General features: G+C 48.1%; 1 long non-coding RNA gene across 3 annotated transcripts in view; it reads left to right on the top strand.

Annotated features, from left to right (window-relative positions):
- Positions 1-13,810, top strand: part of LOC135182191 (uncharacterized) — a 50,333-nt gene that overhangs the window by 22,557 nt on the left and 13,966 nt on the right. The window contains exon 3 of one of the 3 annotated variants that reach the window (XR_010305083.1): positions 11,392-11,486. The exons of the other annotated variants lie outside the window; for them this stretch is intronic. This is a non-coding gene — a long non-coding RNA (uncharacterized LOC135182191). The remainder of the gene's footprint in view (positions 1-11,391; positions 11,487-13,810) is intronic. 3 annotated transcript variants of the gene reach the window in all.

The raw sequence follows: 13,810 nt of genomic DNA, 5'->3' as shown, positions 1-13,810 counted from the left end.
TGGTGAGATACTGGAATAGGTTGCCCAGGGAAGTTGTGGATGCTTCCTCCCTGGAGGTGTTCAAGGCCAGGTTGGATAAGGCCTTGAGCAACCTGTTCTAGTGGGAGATGTCCCTACCTGTGGCAGGGGGTTGGAGCTGGATGATGCTTGAGGTCCCTTCCAACCTAGACCATTCTATGATTCTATACTCTAATATAATACTATAACTATATCTAACATAATTCTGGCTTCCCTATATTTAGAATATATATAAGATAAGATTATAACTATACATAATGTAATTCTGGCTTCTCCAGCTTTATAATCTATATGGTATTACAACTATATATAATGTCATTTTGGCTTCCCTATCTTTATAATATATATAATATTATAGCTATATATGTAACATAATTCTGGATTCTCTATCTTTATAATATATATAATATAGTTCTGGAGCCATTATTACAAGAGGGCTATGGATGTGCTGGAAGGTGCCCAGAGAAGGGCCATGAGGATGAGTAGAGTGCTGGAGCTGCTCTGCTATGAGAAGAGACTGAGGGAGTTGGGGTTGTTCAGTCATGGAGAGGAAAAGGCTCCCAGGTGACCTCATTGTCACCTTTCAGTATCTGAAGAGGGCCTATAAAAAAGCTGGGGAGGGAGTTTTTAGGATGTCAGGTAGTGATAGGATTGGGGGAATGGAAAATGGGTAGACTCAGACTGGATATTAGGAAGTTGTTCAGCATGAGGGTGGTGAGAGCCTGGAAGGGGTTGCCCAGGGAGCTGGTGAAAGCCTCATCTCTAGAGGTGTTTAAGGCCAGGCTGGATGAGGTTCTGGACAGCCTGATCTAGTGTGAGGTGTTCCTGGGCATGGCTGGGGGGAGTGGACCTAGATGATCCTTGTGGTCCCTTCCAATCTGACTCTACCATTCTATATCTAACATTAATTTTCACAACTGAATCATAGAATCAAGCAGGTTGGAAGGGACCTCCAAGATCATCCACTCCAACCTAGCACCCAGCCCCAGCCAATCAACCAGACCATGGCACTAAGTGCCTCATCCAGCCTTTTCCTCAATACCTCCAGGGACAGCAACTCCACCACCTCCCTGGGCAGCCCATTCCAATGCCAATCACTCTCTCTGCCAACAACTTCCTCCTAAACATCCAGCCTAGACCTCCCCTGGCACAACTTGAGACTGTGTCAGTGGCTTGAAGAGTGTGAAAGTGACTCTATTTTCCAGATAGACAGCAAACAACAACTGAAGCAGGCTACTTGAGGTCCAAAAATGCAGATTTGTAGCAGAGGTGATGGTGTCCTCGGATGAAAACGAGGATGTGCTTACCCTGTGCCTGTATTTATTGTGTTCCCCTGAGTTTGCTCCTGCTTTATTTGTTTGTCTAGACTTTGTGAGGAATTTGGCTCAGTTGCTGGCATGAATTAACAGGCCAAGAAGATGAACTGCTTTTAATCATAATTGCACGTTCATGAGCCCAACTCCAAGGCAAGGATTTAACACCTTTAAGTGCAAGTGCTAATAATGATGGCAAATGTTACTTCATCAGGAGCCATTTCACTTCCTAAAATCACTCAGCAAAGGCAACCCCACTCATCCAAGTAATTTGTGTAGCTACATAAATATTCCCTGTGTTCCTTAAAGCATTTCTTTTGCTTTTTTCCTCCTCCAGCCTGCAAATTACCCTTTTATGAGATGCTGTACAAACCAACTACTCACTCTATTCAGAGTATGATAATATCTCTGTGCCTTTGAATGAAATATTTGGCCCTTGAGAATCTGGCAGCATCTTTCTTCATAAACTACCTGAGAATTGAATAAGTTCTTCAGCTTTATTATGTACATATAATACTGGTACCTGTGGGGCTCTGTGTAGTAACCTTATTTACACAGCCTTAGGATGTATTTGCAGGATAGATTTTTAAGGCTGGGGCAGCTTTGCAGTGTGTTTATAATCTCTTCTTATGTGACTTGATCTTGAAAGAAACCCAAAGGTTTTGTGCTGGGAAAAGGATACATGTCCTCAGTACCAGCTGAGTTTAACTTTAAGTTGTAATATTTTGGAGTATCATAGAATCAACCAGGTTGGAAGAGACCTTCAAAGACCATCCAGCCCAACCTAGCACCCAGCCCTGGCCAAATCAACCAGACCATGGCACTAAGTGCCCCAGCCAGGCTTTGCTTCAACACCTCCAGGGATGGTGACTCCACCACCTCCCTGGGCAGCCCATTCCAATGCCAATCACTCTCTCTGACAACAACTTCCTCCTAACATCCAGCCTAGACCTCCCCTGGCACAGCTTGAGGCTGTGTCCCCTTGTTCTCTTGCTGCTTGTCTGGTAGAAGAGCCCAACCCCACCTGGCTACAACCTCCCTTCAGGTAGTTGCAGACAGCAATGAGCTCTGCCCTGAGCCTCCTCTTCTGCAGGCTGCACACCCCCAGCTCCCTCAGCCTCTCCTCATAGGGTTTGTGCTCCAGGCCACTCACCAGCCTTGCTGCCCTTCTCTGGACATCTTCCAGCACCTCAGCATCTCTCTTGAATTGAGCAGGAAGAAGACTTGCTGTAATATATGAAGTCAGTCTCTTGGCCTGTCTTGTTTCTAAGTTCTTTTCTTTTTTCTGCTCAAAATACAAAGAAAGGGTAAGGAAATGTAGCTTTTCTTGTAAGAGAGAACATGCATCAGGAATGCTGCAGCCACAGAGATCCTTCTTTTGAACATGGAATAGGGCCATGAATTTTCCAGTGCTAGAGAAATACCCTGGAGACCTGATACTGATGAGATGTCTTAACTTTCCTCCAGAAGTACTTTCTCTCTGCTCTGGAAGGAGAACTTCTTCTGGCAAAGAGTTGAGGCATCCTAGTGAGTGAGCTCAGGAAGTGTGGGATGGAAGAGCAGGCAGTGAGGTGGATTAGGAACTGGTTACAAGATAGAGTCCAAAGAGTGGTGATCAGTGGTGCCCTGGTGAGAGCTCAGCTTGAATACTGCCTTCAGTTTTGGGCTCCCCAGTTGAAGAGGGACAGGGACCTGCTGGAGAGTGTCCAGAACAGGGCTATGAGGATGATGAAGGGACTGGAGCACTGCCTGATGAGGAGAGGCTGAGGGACCTGGGGCTGCTTAGGCTGGAGAAGACTGAGAGGATTTAATGTTTATAACTATCTGAGGGCTGGGGGTCAGGAGTGGGGGGACAGGCACTTGCTCCCTGGGATAGGACAAGCAGCAATGGATGGAAGCTGCAGCACAGGAGGTTCCAGCTCAACACAAGGGGCAACTTCTTTCCTGTAAGGGTCCCAGAGCACTGGCACAGACTCCCCAGAAAGGTTATGGAGTCTCCTTCATCTGAATACACTCCTCTGTGACCTGAGCTAGATTGTATGCTCCTGCTGTGGCAGGAGGGTTGGACCAGATGATCTCTTTGGGTCCCTTCCAACCCCTGAAACCTTGTGACCCTCTAAAGAATCTGCTCCCCCATATGTATACAATTTCCCAAGATGAAATCAACTCCCTTGGGAAGAAGGAAGGAAGCAAAAAGAGTCATACCATCTACAAATGATAAGAGGGTCTACATTTGGAAACTGTGAGTGAGTTTCAAACCCTTTCAGCAAGCAGCTGGGATAACACAGAAAGAAGCATCCACCTCATCTGCTCTGTGTGCATGACATCCTCCTTGGCCAAAAGATGTGTTAGGGCTTTGCAGAGCAGTGTTGTGGCATTATCCACGGGGATGCTGATGTAAAAGGGCTTTACAGAAACTTTGGAGAAGTCAAAATCCAGGACAAAACAACTTCTTGTCTTGGTTCAGGGAAAACAGAGGTTTCCAAGTGCATTTTTCTCTCCGATCCTCTTAGCAGTTCCTTCACAGATAAATAATTCCATTACATTTCTGTTTGAAACACCCAACCACGAGCACTTTGGTGGGTTTAGTTAGCTTATTTCTCATTCCTAAGCTGATCTTTCAAGGAGCTGGAACCAAATCCATGTCCAATCAAACTGATCAGCATTTCTGGGCATGACTTTTCCATCCCAGCATGAGGTGCAGTCATTTAATGTAACTTTATACAACAGAGCTGTTGGGATTATTCCCTAAAGATTATCTGCAGGATCTTCAAGAGCACTTTGGATAGCTCTGAAGTCTCAGCACTGTATATATTTGTCATTATGTTCCTGCTGCTTTTGTGATGTTTCCAAAGTGTCAGTATTTGGTATGGCAACAGAAGAGGGCTTACAATTTCCTGCACTGAGCCAGCAGTGCTGTCTAAGGTGAAATTAAAATAGATTTCACTTATTTGGGGAATTAATTATTCAAATGTGCTCAGCAATCACTCATCTCAACCCTCTGTGCTTACAGGGCATGTTCTTCCCTTCATGCAAATGCCACCAGAACAATATGAGAATCATAGAATCAAGAGGTTGGAAGAGAGCTCCAAGCTCAGCCAGCCCAACCTAGCACCCAGCCCTGGCCAATCAACCAGACCATGGCACTAAGTGCCTCATCCAGGCTTTGCTTGAACACCTCCAGGGATGGTGACTCCACTACCTCCCTGGGCAGCCCATTCCAATGCCAATCACTCTCTCTGCCAACAACTTCCTCCTAACATCCAGCCTGTATCTCCCCTGGATGAGGGAGGAGACTGAGGGAGCTGGGGGTGTGCAGCCTGGAAAAGAGGAGGCTCAGGGCAGAGCTCATTGCTGGCTACAACTACCTGAAGGGAGGCTGTAGCCAGGTGGGGTTGGGCTCTTCTCCCAGGCAAGCAGCAACAGAACAAGGGGACACAGACTCAAGTTGTGCCAGGGCAGGTCTAGGCTGGATGTTGTTAGGAAGTTGTTGGCAGAGAGAGTGATTGGCATTGGAATGGGCTGCCCAGGGAGGTGGTGGAGTCACCATCCCTGAGGTGTTGAAGCAAAGCCTGGCTGGGGCACTTAGTGCCATGGTCTGGTTGACTGGCCAGGGCTGGGTGCTAGGTTGGACTGGATGATCTTGGAGGTCTTTTCCAACCTGCTTGATTCTATGATCTTTAAGGTCCCTTCCAGCCTAAGCCATGCTCTGATTCTCATAGGCTGTGCCTACACCTCTCAGCAGCTGGAATTTCAAAGCACCTATTTATGTGTGAGCCCATCTTAAGCCAGGGAAGTAAGGAATGGATGTGAAGGGGGACACTTAGAAGGCTTTCTACTGCAAAGAAGTTAAGTTTAAAGATCTGAAGTTGTGGTTTGTGTTTCCTCTTTTCTTTTTTTTACTTTTTTTTTTTTCCAACAGAGATGATCTTAGAAATCTTTTCCATCACTTCTCTCTGCATTCCAATTTCAGCTTTATAACACCCCTCACTGTGCAAGTCTTGGCAGGAAACTTGCCCATCTTGCAGAGCCTTGCATGAATAATTCATTTTGGTGGCATGCTGATTCTCAAAAGGTTGGAATGGTTCTTTGGAGAAAGCATTTAATAAGATGCTTCCAAACAACCCAAACCAGAGCTTTGTAGGAGTTTTACAGGGCAGGATCTCTTCAAAGGTGTTGCACAATCAAGGATTTAACGAACTGAAACCCAAAACATGTGCTAGTCCCTTCTAACCATCCATTTCCTAGGTTGGAGAACGGGGATGAAGCTGATTAATTGGGGTCAGGAACTTGAATCTGGCAGATCTGAAGGCAGAACTTGAAGAAATAGGCTGCCACTCCTATTTGCCTCCTTACATTTATATCTTCATTTGGTTGATACCCTATGACAAAGGCAGGGAGTGAAGCAGCACTGGCAGTTATTTGCCAAGAGTAAGTACCAGACAGCTCCTACTGAACCCTCTCACTCTGAAAGGCTTCCAGCTGCATGTTCAGCCCATCACTTAGAGGCAGGCATACTGAACCCTCTCACTCTGAGAGGCTCCCAGCTGCATGTTGCCCCAGATGCTTTGTTCAACAAGGTGCTCTTCTGCCCATCACTTAGGGGCAGACATACTGAACCTTCTCACTCTGAAAGGCTCCCAGCTGCATGTTGCCCCTGATGCTTTGTTCCACAAGGTGCTCTTCAGCCCATCAGAGGCAGGAATACTGAACCCTCTCACTCTGAAAGGCTCCCAGCTGCATGTTCAGCCCATCACTTAGAGGCAGATATACTGAACCCTCTCACTCTGAAAGGCTCCCTGCTGCATGTTCAGCCCATCACTTAGAGGCAGATATACTGAACCCTCTCACTCTGAAAGGCTCCCAGCTGCATGTTCAACCCATCACTTAGAGGCAGGAACACTGAACCCTCTCACTCTAAAAGGCTCCCAGCTGCATGTTGCCCCTGATGCTTTGTTCCACAAGGTGCTCTTCAGCCCATCAGAGGCAGGAATACTGAACCCTCTCACTCTGAAAGGCTCCCAGCTGCATGTTCAGCCCATCACTTAGAGGCAGACTTACTGAACCCTCTCACTCTGAAAGGCTTCCAGCTGCATGGTCAGCCCATCACTTAGAGGTAGGCATACTGAACCCTCTCACTCTGAAAGGCTCCCTGCTGCATGTTCAGCCCATCACTTAGAGGCAGGAACACTGAACCCTCTCACTCTGAGAGGCTCCCAGCTGCATGTTGCCCCAAATGCTTTGTTCAACAAGGTGCTCTTCTGCCCATCACTTAGGGGCAGGAGTACTGAACCTTCTCACCCTGAAAGGTTCCCATCTTCATGTTGCCCCAGGTGCTTTGTTCAACAAGGTTCTCTTCAGTCCATGACTTAGAGGCAGGCAGGCATCTGCAGCTCTCTGAACAAAAGTGTGCCATGACAAACTAGTGCTATTTAGAAGTTAAGGAAGCTGCTTGGGGTGGGGTCTATTTTGGCTCTGTTTTTCCTTTTGAAGACAGTTTCTAAATGGGCTGTGGTGATCCAAGAGGCTGGTTTGAAATGGGAAGTCCCTTGAAGTGTTTTCCAAACAACCCTTGCCACTCAGTAGTTGTTTTTTAATGCTATTCTAGCATTGTTGCCACTTTCCATCACAGGATGATAGGGGTTGGAAGGGACCTCCATAGATCATCGAGTCCAACCCCCCCTGCCAGAGCAGGGCCATAGAATGTAGCCCAGGTCACACAGGAATGAATTCAGATGGGTCTTGAAAGTCCACAACCCTTCTGGGGACCCTGTTCCAATGCTCTGTGACCCTTACAGTGAAGTTCTTGCTCATGGAATGGTTTAGATTGGAAAGGACCCCAAAGCTCAGCCAGTTCCAACCCACTGATATAGGCAGGGACATCTTCCACTAGAACAGGTCACTCAAGGCCTCATCCATCCTGGCCTTGAACACCTCCAGGGAGGCTGTGGGTCACAGAAGCACTGAATGTGATCTTTGGTCTTTGATCACATTGGGTGATTCTGTGCTCCACAATCTCCCTAGACAACCTGTGCCACTGTATCTCCACCATCACTGCAAAGAACTTCTTCCTAACATTCAGTTTCAATCTCCTCTCTTCAGGTAGTTGCAGACAACAATGAGGTCTGCCCTGAACCTCCTCTTCTCCAGGCTGCACACCCCCAGCTCCCTCAGCCTCTCCTTATAGGGTTTGTCTTCCAGGCCCCTCCCCAGCTTTGCTGCCCTTCTCTGGACACCTTCCAGCACCTCAACATCTCTCTTGAATTGAGGAGCCCAGAACTGGACACAGCACCCCAGGGGTGGCCTGAGCAGTGCTGAGCACAGGGGCAGAAGAACCTCCCTTGTCCTGCTGCCCACACTGCTCCTGAGCCAGCCCAGGATGCCATTGGCTCTGCTGCCAACCTGGGCACTGCTGCCTCATCTTCAGCTCCTCTCTGCCAGCACCCCCAGCTCCCTCTCTGCCTGGCTGCTCTCAGCCACTCTGGCCCCAGCCTGTAGTGCTGCTTGGGGTTGTTGTGGCCAAAGTGCAGAACCCTGCCCTTGGCCTTGTTCAATCTCATCCCATTGGCCTCTGCCCACCCATCCAGCCTGGCCAGGTCCCTCTGCAGGGCTCTCCTACCTTCCATCAGCTCCACACCTGCTCCTGGCTTGGTGTCATCTGCAAACTTACTGATGCTGGACTCAATCCCCTTGCACACTCATAATGGCTGAAATGTATTCCTGCATGGATCATGCTCTTGGTAGCATCTACCAGGGAGCTCATTTCTAGGTTCTGTTGCTGATTGGTGTCTTCCAGTGTTTGTGAAGTAGTTTTCATCAGCAAGGTGTGAAGAGAGCTGAACTCCTTAACCCAGCTGGGTTTATCTCGTTTCTTTTTTACTTCTTTCCCCCTCCCCCAGATGTCATTTATTGGAAATTAATATTGTAATTGCTTTCTCTGGAGGCTCTGTGGCTTCATGCACTCTCATTTTTGGCTGGATATATGGATGATGGGTGACTAATGATGCTAGTTAGGGGGGTATAAAAATAAACACAGAATCTGTCAATCCATTCTCTGCCAGGGAGAGAAACAGCTCCTGGTTGCTCACAGTCTCTTCCTTCAGGGGATTCTGTCTTGGGAAGTGCAGTAATAGGGAGAAGTGTATGGATTTTGACTTCTTTGGCAGTTTTCAGCCTTTCCTTTGCAAATATTCTTCCAGTTTTCTGATTTGTGGGGGGTTGAGAGTGTGGTGCCTGCTGAAGAAGGTAGAGCAAGTGGCTTGGAATGACACTGACCGCAAGATGTCGAGTCCATGACCTCTACTTTTATCATCCTTAGGTATAAAAGCTGAGCAAACAGCATCTTTATTTGTATTGATTAGGATGTTGCTATGGGGACTTAGAACCATAGAAGAGTGATTTTCACATTTTTCAAGCCAATTGTGAAAGTTAATATTAGGTCATAGAATCATAGAACCAGTCAGGGTTGGAAGGGACCATAAGGATCAGCCAGTTCCAACCCCCTGCCATGCCCAGGGACACCCTACCCTAGAGCTGCCCACAGCCTCAGCCAGCCTGGCCTTAAACACCTCCAGCCATGGGGCCTCAACCACCTCCCTGGGCAACCCAGTCCAGCCTCTCACCACTCTCATACTCAACAACTTCCTCCTTATGTCCAGGCTGAATCTCTCCAGCTTTGCTCCATTGCCCCCAGTCCTGGCACTCCCTGAGAGCATAAAAAGTTCCCCCCCAGCTTTTTTGTAGCCCCCTTCAGATCCTGGAAGGCCACAAGAAAGTCACCTGGGAGCTTCCTCTTCTCCAGCCTGCACAGCCCCAACTCTTTCAGTCTGTGCTCACAGCAGAGCTGCTGCAGCCCTCTGAGCATCCTCCTGGCACTCCAGCATCCCCTCTTGTCATAGGGGCTTCAGAACTGGATGCAGTACTCCGGGTGGGGTCTCAGCAGAGTGGAGCAGAGGGGGAGAATCACCTCCCTCCACTTAAATCAGCTTTGTCCTTAATTGCTTGTAGAAAGTCGACTGTTATGCCTAGCTCTCCATCTACTTCTTCTGCAAGCTACTTGCCAAAATATGATTTTTTCCCCCCTATCAATTATCTGATGATTGATTAATTCACTTCAGCTTCCTCTGACTGCAAGCTTCAAGAGGACACATTCTCGTTTCACTCATACATATGCAAGATTTTCTTTCCCTCATCATAGCTTCTCACCCTTCAAACAGTCATTTCTTACATTTCCTCTTCTTGTGAGCAGTCTTGTGTCCTGCTGCTTCAAATAAGAAACAGAAGCAGACTACTTTCCAAGGCTTCTTAAGGGTCAGCTTCCCCTGGTTGAGAAATTAGTTGTTGGCTAGCAGATGCAGGGGAGCAGAGGATGGAGTATCACAGTGTGAGCAATCAACTCAGCTCCAAACAGAAAAATTCATGACCTAAATGAAGGATCTCCCTCCAGATGTCAGAACTGTGAATAAATGTTTCATAAACCTTGCTTTCCAGGTCAGCTCCAAACCACGGGGTTTATGTTTGGGGTTTAACCCTTATGATTTAGCAAAAGCAGCAGGTTGAGATGGGAGGAGGAGCAGGGACACGTTCCTGGGTGTCTCTGTTGGGAGCAATTGCATCACTAGTGCCTGCAGCCAGGAAAAATAAGCCTGTGCAAGACTGAGACAGCAATCTTGAGGATGAGGAATAATATCACATGCATTTTCTCAGCTCAGGACATCAACTCCAAAACCCACTAGATCACATCGTATGATGGCATAGCTGAATGGGTAGATTCAGGGAGAGCAGTGGATGTAGTCTGCCTTCATCTTAGCAGTGGATGTAGTCTGCCTTCATCTTAGCAAGGCCTTTGACACAGTCTCCCATGATATCCTACTGAGCAAGCTCAGGAAGTGTGGGATGGAAGGGCAGGCAGTGAAGTGAATTAGGAACTGGTTACAAGATAGGGTTCAAAGAGTGGTGATCAATGGTGCTAGGTCCAGCTGGAGAACTGTAACCAGTGGAGTCCCTCTGGGATCAGTACTGGGTACAGTGCTCCTCAATATCTTCATCAATGACACTGATGAGGGCACAGACAGAGTCTGCTCAGCAAGTTTGCTGATGACACCAAGCTGGGAGGCTTGGCTGATACAGCTGCAGGCTGTGCTGCCACCCAGCGAGACCTGGACAGACAGAGGTGGGCACAGAGGAGACAGGTAAGGTTCAACAAGGACAAGTGCAGAGTCCTGCACCTAGGGAGGAATAATAAACTGCACCAGGACAGGGTGGGAGGTGACTGCTGGAGAGCAGCCCTGTGGAGAGGGACCTGGGAGTGCTGGTGGAGAACATCCATGGGACAGCAATGTGCCCTTGTGGCCAAGAGGGCCATGGGACCCTGGAGTGCATTAGGAAGAGTGTGTCCAGCAGAGCAAGAGAGGTTCTCTTTTCCCCCTTCTCTGCCCTGCTGAAACCTCATCTTGAATACTGCATGCAGTTTGGACTCCCCAGTTGAAGAGGGACAGGGATCTGCTGGAGAGGGTCCAGTGGAGAGCTACATGGATGATTAGGGGACTGGAGCACTGCCTGATGAGGAGAGGCTGAGGGACCTGGGGCTAGTCTGGAGAAGAGTAGTAGACAGCAACAAGGTCACCCCTGAGCCTCCTCTTCTCCAGGCTAAACAACCCCAGCTCCCTCAGCCTCTCCTGTGTTTGCAATCCCAGGCTGAGCTTGCTCTTCTTACTCTTAGGAAGCCAAGTGAGATTGCACAGCACACAATTGTAGAGAGAGCATGGAGAGTGTCAGCAAATTCTGTTAACAAGTGGCAGAATTTATGTGCTCATGGCCTAACTCTTGCATTGGAGGTTGATGGAGCTCTCCTTGCTTGCTGTGCTGGTGCTGCTGCTTCACAATGGGAGGGAAGCTGGCATTAAGAACATCTGCTCCCTGTGCTGGCCTGGAGTTGCCAAACTTTTTTGCTCTCTTTCTGCCAAGCAGTACCTTGCCAGCAGTACTGTTGTGTTTAAATGTGAGCTCCCCAAAGCAACGCTTGCCACTGAATCAGCACTAATCCTGACATTTCACTTAGGGGAGGGGAAGGATCTGGGAGGAAGCAGCACCTCCAGGAGCTTAATTAGCATGGAAGTGCAGGATGAAAATGAGCATGTCCTACAAAAAAGCACGGTAAGGGGTTGTTTTCTTCTGCTTTCCTGAGCTTTCCTAACATCTGCTCTGGATATGTTGTTTGGGAACTGGTGGCTTGGTTCCAGGTTCTGGAAGGTCTCTACCTGCTGGTAACAAACCAGTGCATGTAGAGCCCAAGCATGGGTGGTCCTGTCACCACCAGAAGTCCAAAGCTTCCTGCTGTTCTTTTGAGCTGCACTTTAATTTTCAGGGGGGGGAGCTGTCACTTTACTGCTGCTGTTGTGGTGAGATGCTGGAGGTGGGTTGGGGGATGTGTTATGTTGTGTGCAACCACACACCGAGACAAGGTCCTTGGCTGCAGCATCCCAGCATCCTTCCCACACATTTTTCACTCTGTTTAAAATGATTACCAACAGCTAAAGAAGTTGTCAACTATTCATTCCCACTCCTCACTCCAAGGGTTAGTGATTCTCTTTCTGCTTGCTTCCTGAGCAATATAAACATCCCATTGTAATATGTGCCACAGGTTTTCACAGCAGAGAGAGAACAACAGTGGCAAACTGCTAACTAAATGCTGTGCAGGAGTGGTGAGCTGGGAAGTGGCAATGCTGGTGGGTAAAATGAGAGCTGACCCTCTTCATTTTCTAGCTATAAAGTATCTTGGGGGACAACTAAAGATATTCAGCAGCCAATATGTAACAGACTTGCTTTGGCCATTGTAATCTGGGCCCCTCAATTCAAGAGAGATGTTGGGGTGCTGGAAGGTGTCCAGAGAAGGGCAACAAAGCTGGTGAGGGGCCTGGAACACAAAGCCTATGAGGAGAGGCTGAGGGAGCTGTGGTTGTTCAGCCTGGAGAAGAGGAGACTCAGGGGTGACCTCATTGCTGTCTACAACACCCTGAAGGGAGGCTGTAGCCAGGTGGGGTTGCTCCTTGAGCAGCTCATTCCAGTCCCTGACCACTCTCCCCAGGAAAACTTTATGCTAATGTCCAATCTAAACCTCCCCAGCCTCAGCCTGAGGCCATTCCCCCTTCTTCTGTCCCCAGTTACCTGTGAGCAGAGCCCAGCAGCAGCCTCTCCACAATGTCCCTTCAGATAGCTGCAGACTCCTGCGCCGCAACGACCCCGAACCACCTGAAATACAACCAAAATGTGTCAGGTTTGCCTTTGCAGGAAGGGATTTAACCTTCAACATCAGCTGTCTAGAGGAAGCTACAGACAACAGCAAAATCTAGCAATATTTGGTGAAAATAAAAGCAGGTCTACATAGCTACCTCTGCTGTAAGAACAGGCTGGAAGAGCGGGGGTTCTTCAGCCTGGAGAAGAGAAGGCTCCAGGGAGACATTCTTGTGGTCTTTCAGTACTTAAAGGGTCTGATCAGAAAGATGGAGACAGATTTTGGAGCAGGGCCTGTTGTGACAGGACAAGAGGACAGGGTTTGAACCAAAAGAGGAAGATTCAGGCTGGAGAAAAGTGATTTGACACTGAGGGTGGTGAAACACTGTCCCAGGCTGTCCACAGAGGTCCCTTGGAACATTCCAAGTGAGTCTGGGGCTCTGAGCAATCTGCTCTAGTTGCAGATATCCCTGCTTAACTGCAGGGGGTTGGACTAGATGACCTCTAAAGGTCACCACTCAGTCATTCTCCAATCTTTAATCCTGAAGTTCAGCCCAGAAGTTTCTCTGCTTGATGAATTGCTCCTAAACTTTGTCTCCATTCTGATGGAGTGAAATATGTTTAATGTGTTACAAAATAGAAGTGACTTAGACATCCTTGTGGCAGCTGGACATGGAGATGAGCTGCCTCTCCTTGCCAACAGCTCCTGCCATGACACTTGGCTACTCAAAGAGCAAGGAAATGCTTAAGATGAGTAAAACAATCACAGCCAAACCCACAGATGCACAAATAACCACAAACAGGAGGGAGTTCTTCACAGTGAGGGTGATTTGCCATTGGAATGGGCTGCCCAGGATGGTGGTGGAGTCACTGTCCCTGGAGGTGTTCAAGCAAAGCCTGGATGAGAACCTTAGTGCCATGGTCTGGTTGATTGGATAGGGCTGGGTGCTAGGTTGGACTGGATGATTTTGGAGGTCTCTTCCAACCTGGTTGATTCTGTGATTGGATAGGGATAAGTGATAGATTGGACTAGATTATCTTAGAGGTCTCTTCCAACCTGGTTGATTCTGTGATTGGATAGGGATGAGTGATAGATTGGACTAGATTATCTTAGAGGTCTCTTCCATTCTGATTGATTCTGTGATTGGTTAGGGCTGGGTGATAGATTGGACTGGATTATCTTAGAGGTCTCTTCCAACCTGGTTGATTCTATGATTGGATAGGCATGAGTGATAGATTGGATTAGA

This window comes from Pogoniulus pusillus, chromosome 16 (genome assembly GCF_015220805.1).
Source record: "Pogoniulus pusillus isolate bPogPus1 chromosome 16, bPogPus1.pri, whole genome shotgun sequence".
In the NCBI taxonomy this organism is placed as follows: domain Eukaryota; kingdom Metazoa; phylum Chordata; class Aves; order Piciformes; family Lybiidae; genus Pogoniulus; species Pogoniulus pusillus.
The sequence above is the reverse complement of the archived record's forward strand: the minus strand, read 5'-3'. Positions and strand labels throughout refer to the sequence as shown.